Source organism: Alligator mississippiensis, chromosome 2 (genome assembly GCF_030867095.1).
Source record: "Alligator mississippiensis isolate rAllMis1 chromosome 2, rAllMis1, whole genome shotgun sequence".
Taxonomy (NCBI): Eukaryota; Metazoa; Chordata; order Crocodylia; family Alligatoridae; genus Alligator; species Alligator mississippiensis.
In genome coordinates this window covers 254,783,929-254,807,013 of record NC_081825.1, presented here as the reverse complement: position 1 = coordinate 254,807,013, position 23,085 = coordinate 254,783,929, and the positions used below count along the sequence as shown (strand labels likewise).

Below are 23,085 nucleotides of genomic sequence, written 5' to 3'. Positions count from 1 at the left end.
CAGCACCCGGCGAGTCTCGGCGAAGAGGTGCAGCAGCTACTCTCCCTCCGGCGGCTGCAGCAACAGAGCCAGGCACACTGCAATCCCATTAGTGAGCGGCGGCCACTGTGAGTGCGGGAAGGCGCTTTGATCTGAGCTGCTGGGCTGAGCTCGAGAGGAGTTTGCGGGGGGGGCTGGGGGTAAAGGGGGGAGATATTTTACCGGTTTGCAAACATGCAGCGTGTGAGGATTTGGGGGGGGGGAGGTAGAGCTAACACCACTGGAGCTGGAGACGGCACAGAAAATCCGAGCTGAGGAGGGACAGAGAGGAGAGAGGGGGGCGCAATTACTTTAACGGTGCAGGGAAAATGATGAGCAGCAAATGTTGCCTTTTTTCCCTCCTCCCTCTCTCTCTCCCTCTCCCCCACCTCCCAACCTCCACCCAAAATGCAAGTCTTAGAGGATTTCTCCGTCTCAACGAAGTAATAATACACGCTGCTGACCACAGCCTGGGCCAGAGCCAAGTGTGCGGGGAGAGGGAGGGGTGGATACAGCCCTTGCTCCGAAGTCCTGGAGGGAGAAGGAAGAGCGGAAGGCTGCTGCCTACCGAGTTCTTGTTCTTGGGAACTTGCTTTTGCTCCCCCCCCTTTTTTTTTTTATTTTCTCTTTCTTTCTGTAGAGGACAGCGAGGAAATGCGCCGCTTTTGTGCCCAGGCAGAGTTTGTTCCCTATTGCGGGGAGCCGGCTCTCCTCCCCTCCTAGTGTGCAGCGATGTTATTGCTAGTTAAACTTGTGCGGTGCTGGGAGGGGAGGGGGGCACGGAGTCCTGCCACACATCAATTCTACCAGAGCTGGGCCAAAAGAAAAAAAGACCCCCCCCCCCCCCCCCGCCAACAACGTGGAGCAGGAAGGAGCAGTACTGGCGGCGGCTGCGAAGGTGCCTGGGCTGCGCTCTTCCTCTGCGGGGAGGCAGCTGCAGCTGTACCGGTCTTTTGTGCAGCGCTGAGAGGAGCGGGGGCACCCCACCGCCCGGCCGGGGAGAGGGGATTTATGTGCCCCTCGTCCCCGCCGCACGGAGCTCACCCCACCACTCCCGGGCCGGGCCCGCCCGCCCGTCCCGTGTCACTCCCGCCTCCCTCCCCGCGGGGACCGCGAGTCAACGAGGGAGCAACAACTTGCTCCGCCGCGCCGCTGATTGACTCCCCTCGCGTTAACCACCGGCGCTGCAAGCCAGGGCCGCGCGCCTCGCAGCCAATCGCCGGTCCCCGGCGCGGAGCTGCACCTGATTAACCCTTGGCGCCGAGAGAGGCGAGCGGGGCTGATCCCGCGCCGGGGGGGAGAAGCCCCCGCGGGTCCTGGGATGGAGGCAACCTGTAGCTCTGCCCAGGCAGCAGGCACGCGGCCTCGCTGCGAGGCTGGGCAAAACAACACTCTGCGCACATGTGCCCTCCCCGAGCAAAAGCACCGGGGCCAGGCCAGCGACGTGTGTGAGGAAGGTGATTATAGGCCAGTTGCTTTGTACGGAGTATTAGGGAGAGGGCAAAGGAAGGGCCGCGGGGCCAGACGTCCCTCCCTCTCCTGTGCTGGGCACTGGTGGGCCGGAGCCCAGGCCCTTCAGCTCCGCAGCTGAAGGAGCAGCTCTGGGAAGTGAGAGCTGTCACCCTCCAGGGTACCTCACAGCCAAGTACCACGTATGCTGCTAGGGTGGATGGGCCAGTAGCAACCAGAACATAGGTGACAGCACTGAGTGAGGGAGCTGGCCTTGATGCCAAGGCATCCTAGTGAGGGCATGGCAGTACTTTGAGTCACATGGTGGGATGTTGAAAGGTGTAGGAGGGACCCCTAGTGAGCAGGTGCCTTTGGATGCATCATGCCCCTGAGTCCTACAGTCAAAGCTGTTCATCTTGGCAGTACGCATCTCCCCTCAACGTTGCCTCTGTGAATTTTAGATTGTCCCTTAAGTCCAACAATATCCTCTGCCCCTTGACCTTTACTTTCCATTTTTGTTCCAAACCAAATTAAGACCCATTAACTTTATGTTAAAAGAGAGGCTGCATTCATATCCTTTGTATTAAATAGCATCTGTGTTTGCATTCTATTTTAATACAAAATGCTCCGGATTGCAGTTAATACCAGGAGATATGAAACTGGTTAGTCCCCACATGTTGCACATAAAAAGAATTCATAATGAGCATCTGTGGGATGTGGAATGGATCCCATGAGTTAGCTGAAGACCTCATAACGTAAGAGCTGAGAAGCCTAAGTGAATTATGACTCTCTTCCCTCACAAGTAGGATTAATTTTCTATCCCACTTATATTCATTATCTATCCTGTTTATACCACAGGGACATCAATTGTTTGAGTATTAAATATAAAGACTCCAGAAAAGTATAGGTTAGATAGCTGGTTGGGGAGGGGGATTCTCACTAACAAAAATGTTATTCAAACTCCATGTTTAAATAGCAACATTAGAGGAAGATATTCACCTTCTTTAAATGACTGCAGTTTCTGTGTTTTTCTCCTTTGTAATTGACACATTTAAAATCTAAGATTTATATACTAACCTCCATCTGCCTGTGGCCCTCCCTGTGGTGTCAATAAGAATTTTGCATGCAGATCAAGGACTGAGTATGGCCTTTAGAGAGCAGGTCAATAAATGGCTGGAGGAATAATTAAAGACTTCTGAACAGTTCCTTTCCTTTTTCTGGCAATACAGTACAAGACTGGCATGAATATAGGCTAGGCTACCAGTCTAATTTGTTATGGAAAAATACTGAAAGGAATTTAAATGCAAAGAGTAGCCATCTCCCAAATTATCCATCCATTTTTCTGCCAACTTGTATCCAGGAATTAAATGTCTAGAAGTCCCCATCCTTGGGCTATCACTTGCATACTCTGCAGTGGAAACTATAACCACTTTCATGATTCAAAGGCAACAGCTGAGACTAAGAGAGACTGCCTTTGGCCAAACCCAACAAAGCCTACCTTAACTAGAAATCACTCCAGTCCTGAGTTTGCATAATTGAAATCAACAATTCCAGATTCCTGAAACCAGATTCAGTCTCAGTTTGATCTTTGTTTCATAGCTCCTGAAGAATATGGAATAATAAATGTTGTTCCATGGCCATAGAATAGTGCATTTTGATTGTCTGTCTGTATCTTTTTTCCCACAGTTAAGAGGTATAATAGTAAAGCAAAGAATAAATTCTGTCATTTGAATCATTCTTCACAAATGAATTAAAATGTCTATTGTAAGATTTATATTCTCATGTCAGTGTACTTGTGGGTCTGATTCTCATCCCACTTTCACTAGTTTTAAATCAGAAATGTCATGCTGGTGGAAATTAATCTACTTACTTTGCTATGCTGGCTGAAAAGAAAGGAAAATCCAGCCCTATTTTAAGTTCATTTGTTTTCCATCATTCCCACATTTTTGCTGAATTCTGGTTCTTGAATGAAATTCTTTTTGTCTAAATGCAGCATTCTGCAAGTTGCTTCCTATTGATTGAGCTCAAAGATGTTCAGGTGCAGTACTGTTGTTTCTTAAATGTGCTGTCGATCTTTCACTTTTATGGCAAAAAGCACTATAAAGATAAAAATTAAAAACACATGACTGTAATATAACAACATTTAATATTTATATATTACGTATACCTATCTATCACAATTATATGTTATATCTTTATCCTCATTGTCAGTGTACTACTGTTCCTTCCTTTCACAGGTGAAAAAAATATCTCTTCTCTGGAAATTCATTTCCATTTACTTAAAGTTAAATGGTTTGACTTTGAATTTTCATTATCGGCTGTTGGAAGGAGCCTGTGACAGGTACTAGAGAGAATGCTACAAAGCTTCATTGTATCATCTAATTTTTGCTTCACTTTAGTCAGATATCATTTAGGAGGAGAGTAAAATACTATACATAGAACAGGATAAGATAGAACAAAACAGAACAGAAATAAAATAAAATGAAAATAGGATACATAATGAATTACAGTGGAAAAATGCCTTTATCTCTGAAGGGAATTTTTTTTAGTTATACTGATTCCTCTCACTAGTGAGAAAATTGAACTAATTTTATATAAAAGGAATATGTCATAACAGGATATGGCATTTATCTTCATGAGATATGGGTGACCTCATCATTCATGAGTGGCGTAGCCATGAATGAGTAATCAGCCTCCCCACCCATTAAGTGTAGATAAAGTCCATATCTTCTGTGTAGGCATTAAATATTTGATTTATTATTTTACAACTTCCTATTTTTACATGTGTCCACTGACTGCTGCATCAGCTGCTGATACCAATATATACTGGTACTGTGAAGCATTGGTCATTCAAAGGCCATTCACTTAATGACAGTGAGTAGAAGGAAAGAAAAAACAACAGAGAAGAAACATGCAGAGGGTGGACCATGTAGAGAAAATTATGAGCAGAATAGCGAGAGGATGACTTTTCAGCTGACCTGTACTTTCATTACCTATAATATTCCACGAGCTTTATAACATATATGCAATGAAAATATTTTTCTTATTAATACTACACATATATCAGCTACCTCATATCTCAAGTTATATTGCTAAACTTATTCCCAAAGGAGTTTATATATGTATAGTGAGAGAGAAATATATAGTTAGGGAAGAAGAATTTCCTTTCACTATTTATCAGCAGAGCATATTAGAGAAGAGCAGTCGTTACAATATAGTTTCTTTCCAGAACTATATAAGAGAACATAATTTTCCCCCTCAAATGATGTCAAGTGCTACATTTTGTTTTCATTTCTTTGTAAAACTAATGAGTGCCATTTAAAATATATACTTGCAGTTTAATTTTAAATAGAATTGACCATTCATCTGAAAAAGCAAAAGCAAACCATAACACCTTTAAACAGTGAATAGTAAATTGGGGGAAAAGGCCATCAGTGTTCAGATAGGAAGTAATCACAAATATTTTCCACTTTTTGAATTCCTGAACATATATACAGGGCACAGAACTGGAAAAGTAGATGAGGGAAATTTCCTCTCTAAAAGAATGCACTGGGGATGAAAGAAGAGATTAAGATAGCACCTCCTCCCCCCCCCCCATATTCAAAGGAAAAGCAAGCAGAGAAGAAGATAGAAGGAAAATGCCTGGGGAAGTAGCATCACTATCGAAATCATAAAAGATGTATAAGGACATCAGTGGAAGAACTAGAAAAACTATTAGAAGAATGCCTTACAGGGCTATCCCAGTGGCTCAACGATTAGCACACTGTGCTGCCACTGGGAAACTAGAGTTAAAGTCTAAGGCTAATCTTAGAATCTCACTCATCAGTATTGGCAGCTGAGCATTATGAGGGTGATGCCTCTAGGACAGAGGAAGGGGGAAGAATGATATATCACTCAAGAACCCTAAAATATCTTTGTCCTTTTCAAACCTTTAGAGATGCCTCAGAAGAGACTATATCTAGTCTTTTCAATTCCCAGTAATCCTAAATCCTTGGATATGTGAAAGCAAAAAGCCCTTTTGACTTATACCATGTAATGACAAAAGACAGCTCATTTTCCATTGTTATAGCTACAGTGTAAAAGTTAATTTTTCCTGTGTTGTAGATACTGCTCTGGATAGAAGTCCTAATTAATGGTAAATCTCTTAGCACCAGAGGTTTTCCATAGTGTTGAACCTTACAAAAAAGTGTTCAGCAGCTCCAGGTGAAGCTCAAATGGCTTCAGCTTGCCTTCCCCAGACTTAAATTGCTCCTGTAGACAGCAGTTGAATTGTGGATATTCTAGGGTGTTCATCCAGATAGCTTTAGTACCTGAATGCCTTTCTTCTTCCCTTTCAAGATCACCATCAGAGCCTTCAAAGTGAGCTAATCCTCTACTTTGCTGGTAATCAGTTTAGGATCACCTTGGGAATAGCAGGAGAACAGTATCAGGGAAATCATTTTCAGCTTGCTCCTCTAACCAGAACCTGAATCATACTATAAAGCCTGCAAACACGTTTAGTTCAAGAAGACAAAGACAAATCAAATGGATTCCTTTCTCTCCAGGGTCTCAAAGTGGCACCAGCATCTTCTTCTATTTGCGTCTTCACTATACAGTGTCCATGAAGCCTCCATTACATTAAATAATTCTCTTCAGTCAAGTGTGTTTTGAGGGTCAGTTCAGCTTATAAAGAACATAGGGAAAGCCAGCAGTTTTTTTTCTAGCCCTTTTCAACCACATTTATTTTTAATCTGCCTCTGTTTCTAACCAATATCATTTGCAAAAACAGAAACTTGGTTGGTATGTATTCCATCAGGCAGTCACAGTAACAGCTTGATTTGTCTCCTTTGCTCAAGGGAAGAGCTTAATGTCTTCATCCATTCCAGTTTAGTAGGAAAAAGACTTTTTTGGCTGCCTATACACATGCTGGGGGAAGGGGCAGGGGCATTTTAATTGGAGCGGTTCCCAGGCAGCCTCTCTAAATAAAATGGCTCATTTACACACGTGTTAAGCCGTTCCCCTCCCCCACATTTCAAAATGATCATGGGACACTTTAACTAAAGCTCATTCAATGAACTTTAGTTAAAGCGCCCCCACAGCCATTTTGAAATGCAGGGAGGCTTAATACACATGACGTTGAGATCATGCTAGAGCATTCGAATTAGAACATGAACAAGTGCATCTATAGGCAGCTTTTGGTCTCAGTTTATTCTTGAAAAGATTAATCAAAAGTTACTGTAACAGTAAAGTAAGAACAGTGTTATAGATTTCTCCCCTACAGAACTCTTCCATCCATGGCTAGTGTGGCCTAGTTTAGCTGGTCTACTTATTGGCGCCAACTGACAAAATGCCAACCAACAAAGCAGTAGCATCCTAGTAGCTTATTCTACAATGTAGTGTTTCTTCCCCTTGATTGTAATCTAGATGTGATGACTGACACTGAACAACAACAGAAAAGATATAAATGTGTTATGAACTTGACTATTCTTACCACAGGAATAAATGGGAGTCTCTATAGTTTAGAGCAGGTCAAGGTCTTTAATGCCAAGCTTCTAGCCAAGCCTTCTAGTTCCGACTGCAGTTCCTTTTCCATTAGAAGGTAATCCTTTTTTGTACCTCTACCCTGCTTAATCCAGAAAAGTAGCCAGTAAAGTAGGAATAGAATCCTAAAAATGTAGGGCTGAAAGGGGCCTCCAGAGGTCAGGTAGTTCAACCCCAACCCATCCAACACAATCTGTTGTTTAACCTGTTAGTAAAACTACGCAGTCAGTCCTGATACAAACACAAGACATAACACCCTAACCAGTCACAGGTAAAGCAGTAAGACAATGGGAGCTAATATCCTGCTGCTACAAGGGTTGTAAAATACACGAGAGAGATCCAAGGAAGAGTTCTTTTCTGTTAATGGTTTAAGAAACTTAAGGTAGTAATTATTTGTCAAGTTCAGAGGAGTCAGAAGTAGATGTTTAGGGTAGTTCCTACCTTTTTTTCTGCTCCCACAAAAGCCCAGTGAGCATTGTCCCCAGTCTTCTTCTAGCAAGAATCAGAAATCTTGCAGTCCATTTCAGAATGCCAGCCAGTCATAGTATTTGGATTGGCCTAGAGTAGGGGTGGGCAATCGGATCCCATAGGCTGGATCTGGCCTGCAAAGGTCCAATCTGCTATGGAGGATTGGTGGCGGAACTGCATTGTGCTGCCTCTCTGCAGTTTTCCATTCTGCTGTGGAGCCTATCTACTGCTTTACCACATTTGTTTCTGTCACTGCAGAGGGGTCAGGAATCTTTAGTGAGAATGAATGCTTCAGCTGGGTCCCTCTCACAGGGAAGAAACTTCTGGTCTGCAGCCACAGCCAAGTTGCAAGCTCCCAGGCTGCACTGGGAAAAGGTTGCCAACGCCTGGCCTTGAACAAAAATGTCATCTTTAAATGCATGCGACTTTAAAACTGTTGACCCAGATTTCTTCCAATATGAACTCATTTTTAACACTGGGTAATTATTTACATGTGCCATTCCCTATTGAAAAAGCAAATGTTCAATAACCACATAGTAATGGAAGTAGATACATCAATAGTGGTTCCTCTTTCAATTACAATGATGGCATCACAGAAAGATAATTATTAATTTTGAATTTCTAAAAGTGGCCCAGAATATCTGTCATGTCAGTGTGAGTGCTCAGCTTTAGAATCCTAAGGACTCAGTATTTGAAGAAGATCCTTCACACTTGTAACTTCCATTGACTTCATTTAGAATTCAGGATGCTCAATCTCTGAATATTAGCACTAGCTGTTTATAAGGAGGCATTCAGGTATTGAGATTAGCACATTGTCTGAAGGCACAACTGAGAAATGTCTGTTTCTTTCCAGAACAGAAGTTGGAGTCAAGGCCTTTTCCAGTGGTAGATACTAAAGTTAAGCTTCGAGTGGGAATCTATATTTCTTTGTTCAAAATTACAGTAAATGTGCTGTTGCAGAGAAATTGCTCAGGCTAAAGATAATTATAGTTACAAAGTCACTCAGGTGAATCAGTGCAGAGAAATGAAGAAGACTTGCCTCATCACTAATAGGAATGAGTAGTATGCAGGAAGCCTGTGCACACTTTCCATTCTCCAAATCTCTTAGCCTTAATCCATATATAGCAATGCTATCTGCTCAGTAAATGTATATGGTGTACTAGAAGCTAATTATACTACTGTATGACAGTGTGATAATGATCAAATCTCTATTAATATATAGTATATCAGACTTATAAATATAACCTTCCTGATTTATTTGGTCTGAGATAAGCTATAAATTGTCTGGCTCCTGAAGGAAAATGGCAAAATGGTTCTGTATGCAGATGGATAGATTTCAAGCTAGTTCAGCGAGTACAACAAAAATGTGAATCAATGATCAACTTTGAAGAGATCAAATATCACAAATGATCATACCTGGAAAGTGTTAATATAGATAACAGAAGGATAAGTAGATCTGACATGGATACCAAAATTGAGAATTGCATAGGAAGAAGATTGAAAACACTGTGGTTCAGATTAAACTGTCATATTTGAAAAACCAGCAACTGTAGGAGCAGCCATAGAGTACAAAAATGGGGTAGAATTGTAGAGGGTTCTGTTCAGTAATGGACTAGATAAAGACTATTCGGAAATCATTAATATGGTTGTTTGCTTGCTTGTTTGGAGGGATCAAAATAAAAACAAATACGCTTCTCTGTCTTCTCTAAACCATATTTCCTTCCTCCAATAATCACTTTGGCTTCTTAGAGGATTTACACAATGTCTCAAGGAAAAAAAAAACTTAACTGTTGCAACTTGAGCTTTTCCCTGTTATTAAATTTTATAATGAACTGTAGTTCATTATAAAATGCCTGCTTTTTACTAATGTATTTTATAGCTCTGTTTTTCAAAAAATGTTTGTTTGGGTATATAACAGCTTTAAAAATGTTACGCATGAGCAATTAAAATACTATCGAGATATTACAGGAAGAAACTTTTTTTCATTGGAGGTTAGTAGTTAGTTGTGTTTCTCTAAAGGCAATGGACTAACATTACAAGAAACAAGTTTTGTCAGTAAAAAAGTGTATGGAGATTTGGTAATAACAGTCTGATATTGAAGTCAATGGTCTAATACTGTTAGAAATAGGACTCCATTGAAGTGAATGGAGATTAATTTTCAGTAGTGTTTCATTGAAGTCAATGGGCCAACACTATCAGAAATGAGTCTCATTGAGGTTGATGGAGATTCATTTTTGATAGCAGGCCATTGAAGTCAATGGGAGTACACTACAGAAAGTTAACCCTGTATCATGCAATTGCAATAAAAGAAGAGTAGAAAGAGTCTACTTTCAACACAACAGCATTACTTTTTATATAAAGACATTAGTGCATTAAGGTAGGGTTTGTTATACAGGGTTAATTTTCTGCAGTTAACCCTATCTTAAAGCTATTTACAGGGTATGATGCCTCAAATACTAGTAGTGAAGTGACTTGGAAAGCAAACAAAGCAGTTATATGTTCAACATGATCACACAATGCCCAAGCATGTTTTTGAGAGAGATAACATTAGGTAGGATATCACTTATCCCCTACTTTTTGAACTATGCCTCAAGCTGTAACTTCTACCTAGAAAGCCATCAGAGACAAGCTGAAGGAATCTTGATTTAATGTCGCATCCAAAAGGATAGCAACTAGCACATTTTCCCCCCAAGTGCTGAAGTGTGAAGTCAGTACTCCTATCAGCTAGGTTCTGGTGTGGGGATTGGATCCACAGTCTTCAAACACATCAGCTATATTACCTTCACCATAGTTAAATACACAAAAGACATTTGTAGAGCTTGCAGCATTAACTCATGGAGAATGAACCTCAGTACCCCTCTTCAGAAAAAATAACTCCAACATTCCATTTCACTCATGCAGAACTGAAAATATTTGAGAGGCTCATAGCAGTAAAAGAACAGCTATAAACAAAAAGTAGGTGCATAAATGCACCCTGGTCTTAACACTTCATGCAAGATAAAAGTTTGAGAGAGGAAAAGTTGAGTTAAATACCCTTCAACTTATCTTCACCTTGTTTGTGCCAGTATGCTAAAATATTTATCATTATGTCACATTAGGTAATGTAACAGCAGGTAAATACTGTATTTGTCTGAATCCAAGATGACTTTGAATTTAAGACAACTCGCCTAATAACTAGATTCTATACATAGAAAATGATACATTTTTATCTTTATTGGAAAGTAGTCTAAAATTCATGTCCCACTGCTGCAGCAGGGGAAGCAGTGGCAAGGTGTGAGGGCCTAGACCCCCACCCCTTACCCTCTCTGCCCACCTCCCTAACCCTTCCCCCATTCCTATGCCAGTTCCCTCACCACATTGCTCCCCGCCCTGCCCACCCCACTACTGCATACCCCCACTCCCCCTTCTGCCTGCCTCCAGCAAAATACCCCCTGCCCCATGTCCCCCAGGCCCTTTGCCCCACCTCCTCCATGGCTGCACTTGGCCCCTGTCTCCCAGTGCCTGTGCCTGCCCGATACTCCCTGTGCCCCATCCCCTGTTCCACCCTGCCCCCACTCTCCCACTCCTTGCCACCATGTCAGCCCCCCGTGCCCTGTCCCTCACTCCCTGCTGTGGGACCAGGATGGGGCTCTACTCCATGCCCCAGGCTGGAGTGGGGACAAAACCTGCTGGTACAGGAGCAAAAGTAAGTGGGGGTGGGAGGGAGATGGGCAGGCAGGAGACAGAGGCTGTAGCGGGGGAGATGTGGGGCAGGGAAGGTGGAGGCCCAAGGCAGTTGGGTGAGTCAGAAGTGGCATGGGGAGGGCAGGCAGGGGCCCAAGGCTCTGGGAAGGGGAAAGGTGCCTGCCTCCTATCACCTCCCTCCTCCTCTGTCCCCACTGCCTCCCCTACTGTCTGCCCCACTACCACTGCTTACCCTGGTGAGGGGTACTGGTGGGGACATGTTTAAGACAATTCTCCAGGAATTAGATTCTATACATGGCAAATTATAACAAATTTTTAAATTTTCCATGTATAGAAGCTAATCAATGCACATGCATGATGAACTGTCTGAGATCATCAGCTTGTCAGAACTGCCCTTGCTGGAACCACTGCATAGCTTCAGAAACCAAAGATAAATGCTGCCACTACTTGTTAACTCTCCCCACCCCCACTCCTTTCCTTCTGCCACTTACCTGGTGTAAAATCTATATACAATTGTTTACCTGAAGCAAGTGTATAAAGACTAGGTATTGAATATGATCACTTAAGGCATGGGTGGACCCAGGAGGGGTGAGTGAGGAGGTGAGGTCACCCATACTATAAGTAATCATACCCAACCCAGGCCTTCCCATCTTTAGGAAACTGGTAGAAAGCCCACATACAACTGGGAAAATGTAATTCCTTTCACGATCCTTACCTGAGTATTTTTCTTGGATTCTTTCCATTCAGTTCCTAACCAAAGAATGTAGGTATTAGGGGTATGCAAAATGGGTCATATTAGATCTGGATTTGGCCAGTATCAGGGACAGTGATTCGATTTGTTGATTCAGATCACTGTCCTAATTCAATTAAGCTGAATCCAAATCTGAAGATTGGATGCTGATTCGGAGAATCAGTGATTCAGCCATAGACGCAGCTTTAAATGTTTTTTCTACATTCCTTGAGGTACCAGGCACAGCTTGTAAATGCTGCAATGGTGGGGCGGATGGAGCGTCCTACAGGAGCATGCCTCTCTCCCCACCCCCAGTGTGCTCAGTGGCAAACCCAGAAGTGAACCGGAAGCACTTCTGGTCCATTTCCGGGTCCACTGCTGAGCGTGCTGGGGACCCACCCGTGCTTCCATGGGATGCTCCATCTGCCCCAGCATCTCAGCATTCACAAGCCACCTGGTACCTTGAGGTATGTAGAAAAAACATTTAAAGCTGTGTCTATGTCCGAATCATCGAATCTCTCTGAATCTCTCCAAATCAATTCAGAGGGTTCCAATTCGATTAGGAGACATTAAAGGGTCTCCTGATTCAATTTGGATTTGGAGATTCAGTCGCTGAATCGGACCAAAACTCCGCTGAATTGAATCAGTAACCAAAGCTTCGCACAGCCCTAGTAGGTATCCATGTTGGCCTTCACACACAATCTCTCTTCAAACCTGGAGAAAGCTTTATCCTGTATCCCTATCATAGAAACACAGGACTGAAAGGGACCTCTTGAGCCATTAAGTCTAGTCCCCTGTGTTCTCAGGCAGTAGTTAACCCAAGGAATCCTCATAATTGCCACTTCAGTCCCTCAGACTCAGCTACATGGCAGAATACCTGAAACACTATAATATGCTTATAGATGCTAGTAGCCCACATTAGAGATCTCAAGATATCTCGCCCAACAAGCAGCATGGAGGTTCTAAACAGTTCAAAGCCAAATAGATCCCTGGAGAATGCAATGCCTATGTAGGTCATTGAAAATGAACCTATGTTTGTCTAGGTCAGCTTTGTCAGGTACAGATAATTTCCATATGTTAATAGCTGTGCCCATTTCTCTGTGCCTTCTCTTGGCATTATAAGAGTGGAGAAGAGTGAGAAGAGGTTACGCTGATGATTCCCAACATCAGTATTTTTGAAAGGTCTAATATTAATGACAACCATATTTTGACAGACTAATACTCTTTTTTTTATTTAACAAAATAATTGAAGCTAAGAAGTTAGGTGCCGAATTGATAAGATCTGAAATGGCAGAGACAATAAACATTAAAAGCAAAATTCATAATGGAGACTTTAACACAATGTTAGTTAGAGAAGGGCATATATATAATTATGTATGCATGGCAGAACCTCTGTAAAGTAATAACTTTTAATGAAGTAGCCCTGTTAAAAATAGTACATTTCTGGGCACCAAACCAAATATATACAGGAATACAGAAGCAACCTTTTGAATGATAAAGTAATAAACTTTTAAAGAAAATAAGAAACCTGATGTAACAAAAAACCCTAATTCATTAGCAAATGGAACTGATAAAACCTCTTGATTTAAAAAATGTATGTTTTTATGAAATCAAAGTATATTAGATAAAACAGCCCATTCAAACATGATTATTGTTGGAGAAACATCGGTATTAAAAATAAAAGCTGTGTTCAGAAAAGGTTGCCTCTAAATCGCATAGCCTCTTGACTTCAAAGAAGTTACACCAGGGGTGAACTTATCCCTCAATGAGAGTTTGAGTGAAAGTACACTGCTTGCTTTTACTGGGGCTGTATCAAAACAATTTTGATAGATTCTATTTCTGGTCATCTCACATTTCTCCACTAAAAGAGCCTGATCCAAAAATGTGGTTAGGCCAAGATCATTAAGGCTAAGTACAAACATTTAAAAACCCCCAGGCTGAATCAATTCAGATTTTGCAAGTTGGTCTAAACTGCGTAGATTGAACCAAGCAGCAAGTGAAAAGACATTCACTTTTGAAAACAGAAAGACAGACAGACCTCCTGCAGTGGCCTGCACCAGTAGCTGGGGGGTGATGGAGCATGCCTGCCAGCCACTGCCAAAGGCACAGAAATGTAGCCAAGCAGGTCTTATCCTTGATTGGCTGCTCAGCACAGACCCCACAAACACTTGCGCCTATCCCCCCTGGGGGGAACAGTCCCTCTAGCCTGAGGCTGGCTGGGTCCCCCATCCTCAGAAGGCATTCCCTGGCCCTGGTGCAGAGAAGGAACCCGTCCCCCTTGTTACCAGACTTAATATTAGACATTAGGGTGAGGGAAAAAACACTCCCCACCCACTGGATCCCCAACTGGGGGGGGGAGGAGAAGCCTGAAGTGAGGACTTTACTCCCCATTCCTGCCCAGAGCTGGGATTGATTCCTTTACCACGCCCCCTGATCCTGGCTTGCGCCGGGGGGGGATGGGAGAAAGGAACTCCTCCCAGGCTTCTCCCCCCATTCCCCACTGGAGCAGAGAGCAAGAGGAGTGGCCAGGCTCTGGTCTGGGCCAGCACACTGAGGTGAAAGGGGAAGAGGGGCTTAAACTGCCTCCCTGACCCAAAGCAGACCCTGGCAGAGGGAGAAGCAGACCCTCCCAGGCTTTTCCCCCACTCTCTGCTTGAGCAGGGAGCAGGGGAAAAGCCTGAGGGCTGCTTCACCCCTGGCAGACCTTGACTAGGGTCCAGTGTTGGCCATGGAGGGGGTTTAAACACCCCTCCCCCTCTCTGCCTCAGCATGCCAGCCCAGGCCAGGGTCTGACCACACCCACCTACTCTCTGTTCAAGCAGGGGAAAAGCCTGGGAGGGGCTGTTCCTCCCCCCACACACACCAGGCCCACTCCAGCCGGGGTCCCCTCCTGGGTTCCTCCCCCCTCACCCCAACCACTTCTCAGCTAGCCAGAGCAGTGATAGTGCTCAGGCTAGGGAGCAGAGGGGTGAGGCCAACCCTGCTTCACTGGAGAAGACAGCCCACCCCAGGCCCGCAGAGCATCCTGGGGGACTATGAATTAACTTGAACTGGGAAGGGGCTATGGGAGAAGTTCTATAAAATGGTTTGACCTAAATCAATTAAGTCTCATACTACATCCAACCAGGTTCATCTTAAACCTGTTTCAGCCATTTTGAAAGTCATTTAAGTGCACTGAACTTCTGTTCTGTTACAGGTGTAAACTGGTTTCTGATCACTTAAACCGGTTTAGGTGCAACTTCTGGCTGCCTATACATAAGCGCTGAGGCTACTCTGACATGCTAGAATTCACCATATTGGAGCAGACTTGATTAATTGTGGCAATTGCCACACTCCAGTAGCCTCCTGCAATCCATTTATCAACATCCCTGCACTTAAAATGGCAGCAGGGGCACTTGAACTGAAGTTTCTTGAATGAGCTTTAGTTCAAGCAGCTGTGCCACCTTATTTAAGTGTGGGGACACTGATACAGGAGACACGGTGGTGCTTTAATTAGAGCAGTTCTTGGAGCCACTCTAATTAAAGCGCTGCCCCCCCATGAAGCACTTGTAGAAGTGCCCTCTGTTGCTAGTCTAAGGGCATTTAGGTACATAACAAATTTTGAAATCAGTTGGAGTTAGGGGCTGAAATATTTTTGAGGCTCTGGATGTTATACCCTTCAACTCCGACAGACTTCACTGAAGGTTGAGGGTATTCATCAGTTCTCAGGAGGTACCCTGCACACTGCAGACTCAAACTTGTAAACTTTAGCTAACAAAATCATCTCTGCCTTTTGCTTGTGTGATTTAAATTCTTCCAAGTTTAGGAATTATCTAACTTCCCATTGTCCATTCACTTATCAATTTGAGGGCGGGACAAGGTATCGGAAGGGGTATGCATGTGTAGGTATGTGTGCACACAGGCATTTGTTTAGTTTTAGAGAGAAGGAACTAAGGAAGAGACTCTAGGGAAGACTATGTGCTGAATCGTCAAAGAACACTTGAGGTGTTTAGTTTTGCTTTCTGGAATGTCAGAAAGGAAGCGCTCTTGTTCCATGAGAAGAAGGTCTTCAATAATGTGATTGGTTTGTTAAGGCTGTCACTAAGACAAGAGCTTCCAGAAGCTCCTGTTTTAACATCAAGTTAATTTTTTGCTTAAACTCATTTTTATTTTAAATGGGAAGATGAGAGCTGTGAGAGCTTTGGAAATAACTCACCTGGTGGGCAAGCTTTCTTTTAGTAAAGAAAAAATTCCCTAAGCTCCTGAGCCTAAGGATTACTTAATAATGGCAAAGGAGAAATTAAGTTTAGGGGATGGATATAAAGTGAAAGAAACAAAGAACAGTGCTAAGAATACTATAAAATCGAATCGTTAAAACAGTTTTTAAAAAGCAATTAAACTTTTAAGCTTAAAAGCTTTTCTCCATGATAGCTTCAGGACATATTAAGGAGAAGTGATGAGAATTTCTGATCCAAGAATGGTGAAACATCAGTGGTAAAAAAGAGAACCTGTTACATCAAGGTGAAATGGCACCTTACATCTCTTCCTAACTTCATCTACCTGCAAACAGCTCCTGCTTACGCTAGCTGGAATGTTACTTATAATCAGCATGGTTTACTTTGTGTTTCTGTTGCATGCCAGACAGAAAAGCAAAGGTTTACATGGATATAGATGGAATACAGTAGATGAAGTGATTCTGAATTACTAACTTCAGTTTCTATTCTTATAGGCATTCCAGCGCTCCTATGACTCATTGCCATTCTCCTGAAGTCACAGAGAAAGGACAGACTGTTTTAATTATAAGCACAAAAAAGTCTATCAGGCATATGGAGATAACAGCCCAGAATTTTTACGAGACCTTGGAGAAGTTGGTTTGCCAGAGTTCGAAACTCTAACAGTTGACTTATTTTAGCACAAGAGAAGGTTTCCTGAGCATCTGAATCTGTGCTAGGAGAAGCTAAGCACAAGGGCAAGATTGCTAAATATGACTTTGGAGAGGAGCGGGTAAAAGAGCATATATGCATGTAACAAAGCCTAAGGGTCACACTAAAATGTCTAAAACATAAAGAGAGCACTCTTTTTAAAAAGTATATAATTTTGATTGCTTTGAAATTTATTTTAACACCCATGCTTGACAGGTTCACTTGGAATTCCAGTCTGCTAATATTGCCAGTGGAAATTTTAGTATGACTTCAATAGCAGAAGGATTGGGCCTTTGGTAATATGGCTCTTATGGTTTAGAGACTTGAAGCATGAAACAGCACTAACCAACTGGAACATTATTTTAATGTTACCTAAATGAAATATGTTTGGTTTTTTTTAAATAAATTAAATATTTTGGGGGAGAAAAAAAAGTTTGCTGACCTGCTCTAGTTCTAGTCAGAAAATATAGTAAAAAATGCATCTTATAAAAATAAATTATTTTTCCAGAATTTTCATAGAATCATACAAAATTAGGGTTGGAAAAGGCTCCATGGTGTCATCTAGTGTAGTCCACCCCCCTGCTCAAAGTAGGATCATTCCTGACTAAAGCATCCCAGTCAAATGTCTGTCTAACTTGCTCTAAAGAGGTTTCAAGAATAGAGATCACATAATTTGTCTGAGTAGCCTGGACAAAATTACTTTTAAAAAACCTGCCTCTAGAACTTACTAAACTCTGGAAGAAAAAAAAAGAGGATTAAATCTAGAAAGATACTTGAACATCTTTAGTATTGCTGATTTCAGTGGGAGCTGTGGTTATTCAGTGCCTCTCAGTGCAGATCCTAACACTAAGGAAAAGTGCCTGAAAAAGACACTTCAGACTAATGATTATGTAAATAAAAAATTAAGGAATATGATGTAAAAATTCAGAGCCTAGATAGATTTAGCCTGGAAAAACAAAAGGTATTAGGGAGGAATTGTGGTCAAAATAGCAATTTTGTTTCCTATATTTAAACAGTTAATGTGGAATCTTAATTGTATTTTTTATGGAAGCTTTGTGTGGGATATTTAAAATACTTTATTATCCCAAGAACATAGTAAAAATGGATGTGTAACAAGAGTGTGATACAGCAAAGTGAGGAGACTAGAAGCTGAAGCCTCTTAACTTCATTCTACAAAGGATTACTGCCTTTTAGTAAAATACATAGTAAATTAATTTCTAACCATTCTATGGATGTAGAAAACAGCTGGTGAAAACTTTAGTTTGGATTCAAACAGTAAATATGACCACAAACTGAGGAATAAATGAAGTATTAGGGAACTGGGAAGGATCAGTCTATTCACAGTTTAAAATCAAGATGTTTCCCCAACACCGCGCATGTCTACACCAGATGCTACTGTACAGTAGCTCATTGTTACTGCACAGTAGCATTGGTGGGCGCTAACTGTGACGTGACGGACACTTGTTGCTACTGTGCAATAGTGTCTGAAAAACACTGTGCGGGGACGGTACTTGCTTATGCAAGTAACAACTACACAGTCTCCCACACATGGGCACAGTTAACATAAGCTATATGCTGAAGTCTTGAGGAGTCTGTTCCAGCTTCATTGGACTTCATTAGGAATAAGGTTGGACCCTAATAGAGCAAAATTCCCAAAGGTATCTGTGGCACTACTGCTATGTTAAGGACCTTAAGTTTTTCCCCATAAACATCCTAGTAACAGTGAATTATTAGCTGTCATTGCTTATCCAGAGTAATCACCAATAAGTAGGATATAAACAGACATGTACAAACATGCATAGTATACACTGAGCAAAATTAATTACTTATGCCTCTTACCTAGTTTTGTTTCTTTGATCTAAAGAAATTCAGAATTCATCAAATAATAAAGGCAGAGAGACAGAAGAAAAAAAGATTGAAAAAGCTGTGAAGAAAGGAGAAAGCTCAGGGATAACAAAGGATTTTAGAACCCCACCAAAACAAACAGTTGTGGGCAAAATCTGCAAGTCCTTATTCAAAGCCAAAGTCTTTTACTGTTACATTACTTGATTAATAACCAGACTTCATGCCCTGTCAGTATAGACATTACTTTACTGGAGTCATTCTGCCATGGAGAAAATTGGATCCTCACAGCAGCATGAAGGCACAAAACCACAATTTGGGTGGTCCAGACTTCTTTGCAGATCCTTTAATATTCACATAGATCTTGGGTTAGCTTTGGATTTTCAGGGTGGAACCATCTTGCTTGCTTCATGGAAAGTAGCAGCTCAACATGGTTTTTTTTCCATCTAAAGAACAATGGGGTGAGTGGAGGCAGAACTGTTAATTTTTGAGTATGGGGACATACCTTTTAACTACTTTAAAAGGGAAGGGAGAGCTGCTACTCAGGATCATGCAGCAACTGTTATGCCAAAACTGTTACATCTGCAGGAGTCTCATAGTAATACAAGTTAGCTAAATCACTCCAACTTTGACCCTGAATGAACCAGGGTTAAAAATCTGGAGTGGCTTTACTACTTGCATAAGTAATCCCAGTGAAACCAGCATCCCCACCCTTATGTGGAATCCACAGATTACTTGAAAGTCACTCTAGACCAGGGGCAGGCAAAATCTGGTCCGTGGGCTGGATCCAGCCCACCAGGCACTTTCATTCAGCCTGCAGGCACCCACCAACAAATTGTACCCCACCTAGCCCTTCCACCCACGAGAGTGGAAGCAAGGTGCCCACGTATACATCCCTCCCCCCCACAGCATATCCTATTGTGCCTCGCTCCTACCCTTGCAGACAGAATGGCCCAGCCCAGCTAGCAGCAGCTTCTGTAGGACCTTCTTGGCTTCTCTGGCATCCCACTTGCTTGGGGCAGCAGGTAGGGAAGCGGCAGGGATGGGGGAGAGCTGCAGCTGGGTGGGGGCAGGGAACGTGGGGCTGGGGCTGGTGGCAGTATGGAGCCTGCACCCAGGGAGGCAGTGGGAATGCAGAGCTCAGGTGAGTAGAGTGTGGGTGTAAGGGAGGGTGAGGGGTGTGGGGAACCCCACATACACTCCCCCACATGGCACACAGTTCCCACAGCAGCAACAGGTGGGGGCACTCAGGGCACTCATGCCCCACACAGGAGCTGGCGCCTGGTGGCGTGCAACTCCAGCTAGTGCTGCAGGTGGAGGTGAGTACAGCCTGCCTGGCCTGCCTCTATTGTGGGGGCTCCATTTGGCACACCTGCAACTCCTACACTCGCACGGCACCAGGGTAAGTGCTGAGCTGGAGCTGACTGCCTTCCCCACCCCCTGCTGCACAGGTCCTGGGACTCCCGTTGGGGAGGGAGCCCCGTCCCCTGCTTCAGGGGGTGGGGCAACTGTCAAGGGTTAGGGCTACCCATGCAGCCCTCAACAGCTCACCAAAACTCGTTAAGTGAGTTAATCTCTTCACACCTCCAAGAAAAACCTGTGCTAGGAATTCTATACATAAGGGAAAGTATTCTGAGTTTCAGTTTTATTGCGTTTTTTTTTTCTTTCTTTCTTTCTTGGAGGACAGAAATAATCATGCCCTTACCCTGTAATAAAGTAGTAATCTGTCACATAACTACCCTGCCATTAAATGACAATTATGGTTTCATTAAATGGTCAACAGTTACCATGTTAGCCAAGAATAATTCTATATTTGTGCCCTGTATCCCTTTTCTCAACTTATTTTATTGAAAAAGAATAGAATGTGGTTGCATGTACAAGAGGGGAGTTTGGCCTCATGTATATTTATGTTCAGTATAACTTAGATTGCTCTGCCATTTTATTTTGACATTGTTCCAGAACATGCCAGGATTTAATTTAAAGGAACTTTTCCACAGCTTTTGCAGCTGCACTTTTTCAAAGCCTCCTAATTAAAGGGCCATACCACACTAACACTTCACTTCAAACATCAGTTCACTACTTTTCAAAAATTTAAGTAGTGTACTAGTCTATGGAGTGGGAATCTTAGCCTTCACAATCTAGTTTAATATTTGACAATGACCCAAACAATTTGCAAATTGAGGAAAGTAGGACCTCATAGAAAGTAGGACCTCCTGCTCAGGGTAGGATCATCCCTGACTAAACCATCCCAAAAGACAGGGTAGATTTGCACCTTTTAAATGAACTAAATCAGACATATATAGCATGAGCTTTCGTGAGTCTGATCTCACTTCATCGGATGCTGTGAAATGATATGCACAGAGCACTGTATCAAATAGAGTTATTTTAATACAGAAGAGAGGGAAGGGTGGGAGGGAGAGGAGAGGAGAGGAGAGGAGAGGAGAGGTGAGAAGAGGGAAGGGGGCAGTACTGGAAAAGGCAAACAAGTAATAAACCCATAAGGACAAAGGGATCGCAAAAGCTAATCCAGGTAAAGGGGGTAAGAATCTGTTGTGCCTGTTCAGATCATATTTAAGATAATCAAGTGTGTGGATGATTTCTTGCTCCACAATTTTGTGTGCAAGTTTGTTTTTAAAGTTTTGTTGTCAAGAGTCAAAGTGTAATTCAAAGCCTGTCCCCAACTATATCATCCCAGCTAAGGTTTTGTCTAGCCAGATCTTAAAAATCTCCAGGGGTAGTTATATTACTGTGTAACCTCTCTGGGTAACCTGTTCCAATGCTTTACTACCCTCCTAATGAGGAAGTTTTTCCTAATATCTAACCTTAAGGTGCCTTGCTGCAACTTGAGACCATTGCTCCTTGTTCTGTCATCTGCCCCCACTGAAAACAGTCTAGCTCCATCCTCTTTGGAACCAGCCTTCGAAGTTGAAGGCTGCTATTAAATCCCCCCTCAGTCTTCTCTTCTTCAGACTAAATAAGCCCAGTTCCCTCAGCCTCTCCTCACAAGTCATGCGCTCCAGCACCCTAACCATTTTTGTTATGCTGTTAGCCTTCTTTGCAGTATGCTGTTAACCTTCTTTGCAAAGAAGGCATACTGTTGGCAAATATCCAGCTTATTGTCCACTGTAACCCCCAGATCCTTTTCTGCAGAAAATTTCCTTAGCTTATTAAATGGAATGTTATTGAAGATCATTTCAGAAGCCTTGCTAAAGTCAAGGTTTAACATATCCACTACCACCCCTCGCCCCCCTCCCCCCCAGCCCAATCTACAGAGTTGGTCACTTGAGAGAAGGAAATCAGATTGGTCAGGCATGACTTGCTGTTGGTGAATCCATGCTGTTGTTGGTCACCTTGTTCTCTTCCAGTTGCTTCACAGTAGACTCCTTGAGGACCTGCTCCATGATCTTTCTAGGTATTAAGGTCAGGCTGACTGGTCTCTAATTCTCTAGATCTTCCTTCTTCCCTTGGTTAAAGATAGGCACTGTATTTGCCCTTTTCCAGTTATCCAGGACCTCACCCTCTCCATAAGTTCTAAAAGGATATAGCCAAAGGCTCTGAAATTACCTCAGCCTATTCTTTCAGCATCATAGAGTGTACACCATTCAGCCCTGCCAACTTGAAAACATCTAGTTTATCTAAGTAATCCTTAACCCATTTTTCCATCATTCTGAGCTACCCCAACCTGTGCTGCTAACTGTGCATGTCATCTAGTAGCTGACTGTATTCATGAAGAGTGAAAAAAAAAACATTAACTATTCCAGCCTTCTCTGTATCATCCATAACTAGATTGCCTTCTGCTTTCTGTAAAGAACCTATTGTTTCTCTGGCCTTTCTCTTACTCCTGACAGACTTGTAGAATTCCTTTTTATTGCCTTTTATGTCCCTTGATAGTTGCATCTCAAATCATTCCTTGACTTTCCTAATTTTTCCCTGAACCACCATGTGATAGTCTTATACTCTCCTCGAACAATATTGCCAAATTTCCCCTTTTTTTAGGCTCCCTTTTGAGTTTCATCTCACTGAAGAGACTGCTGTTTAGCTAGGCTGGTCTCCTGTTACACTTCCCTTTCTTCTGTTACTTTGCAATTTGTGTGATTATTCTTGATGTATCTGCTTACTTTCAGTAAATATACACTGAAAGTAAGCAGTGTAAATATACACTATTCTCTGTAAAATCTGCCTTTAGTACAAAGCCAATCTGGGCATAAGAAACGTGAACTACTTCTACCAGAGTCAGTGAATGATATTAAATTTAGTATCTGCTAAAGTTAGTTGTAAATATCACTTTCAGCAAGCAAAACTTGAACACAGATTTGTTCTTATTCTTTCGATAGTTTTTTGCCATTCAGTGAAATTGGATGGCAGTGTGTTTTAATTACTCTGGCATTAAGGGTGGGTGACCATCCAGGGCACCATAGTATCCAGGGCGCCACCCTGTGCTACCTGATCCCCAGCCCTCCACATCCAGACACT

General features: G+C 42.6%; 1 long non-coding RNA gene across 1 annotated transcript; it reads left to right on the top strand.

Annotated features, from left to right (window-relative positions):
- Positions 1–20: 20 nt before the first annotated feature.
- LOC132248794 (uncharacterized) lies at positions 21–16,943 on the top strand. The gene is made up of 2 exons (XR_009460213.1): positions 21–107; positions 16,578–16,943. It is a non-coding gene; the product is annotated as an uncharacterized LOC132248794 (long non-coding RNA).
- Positions 16,944–23,085: the final 6,142 nt, after the last annotated feature.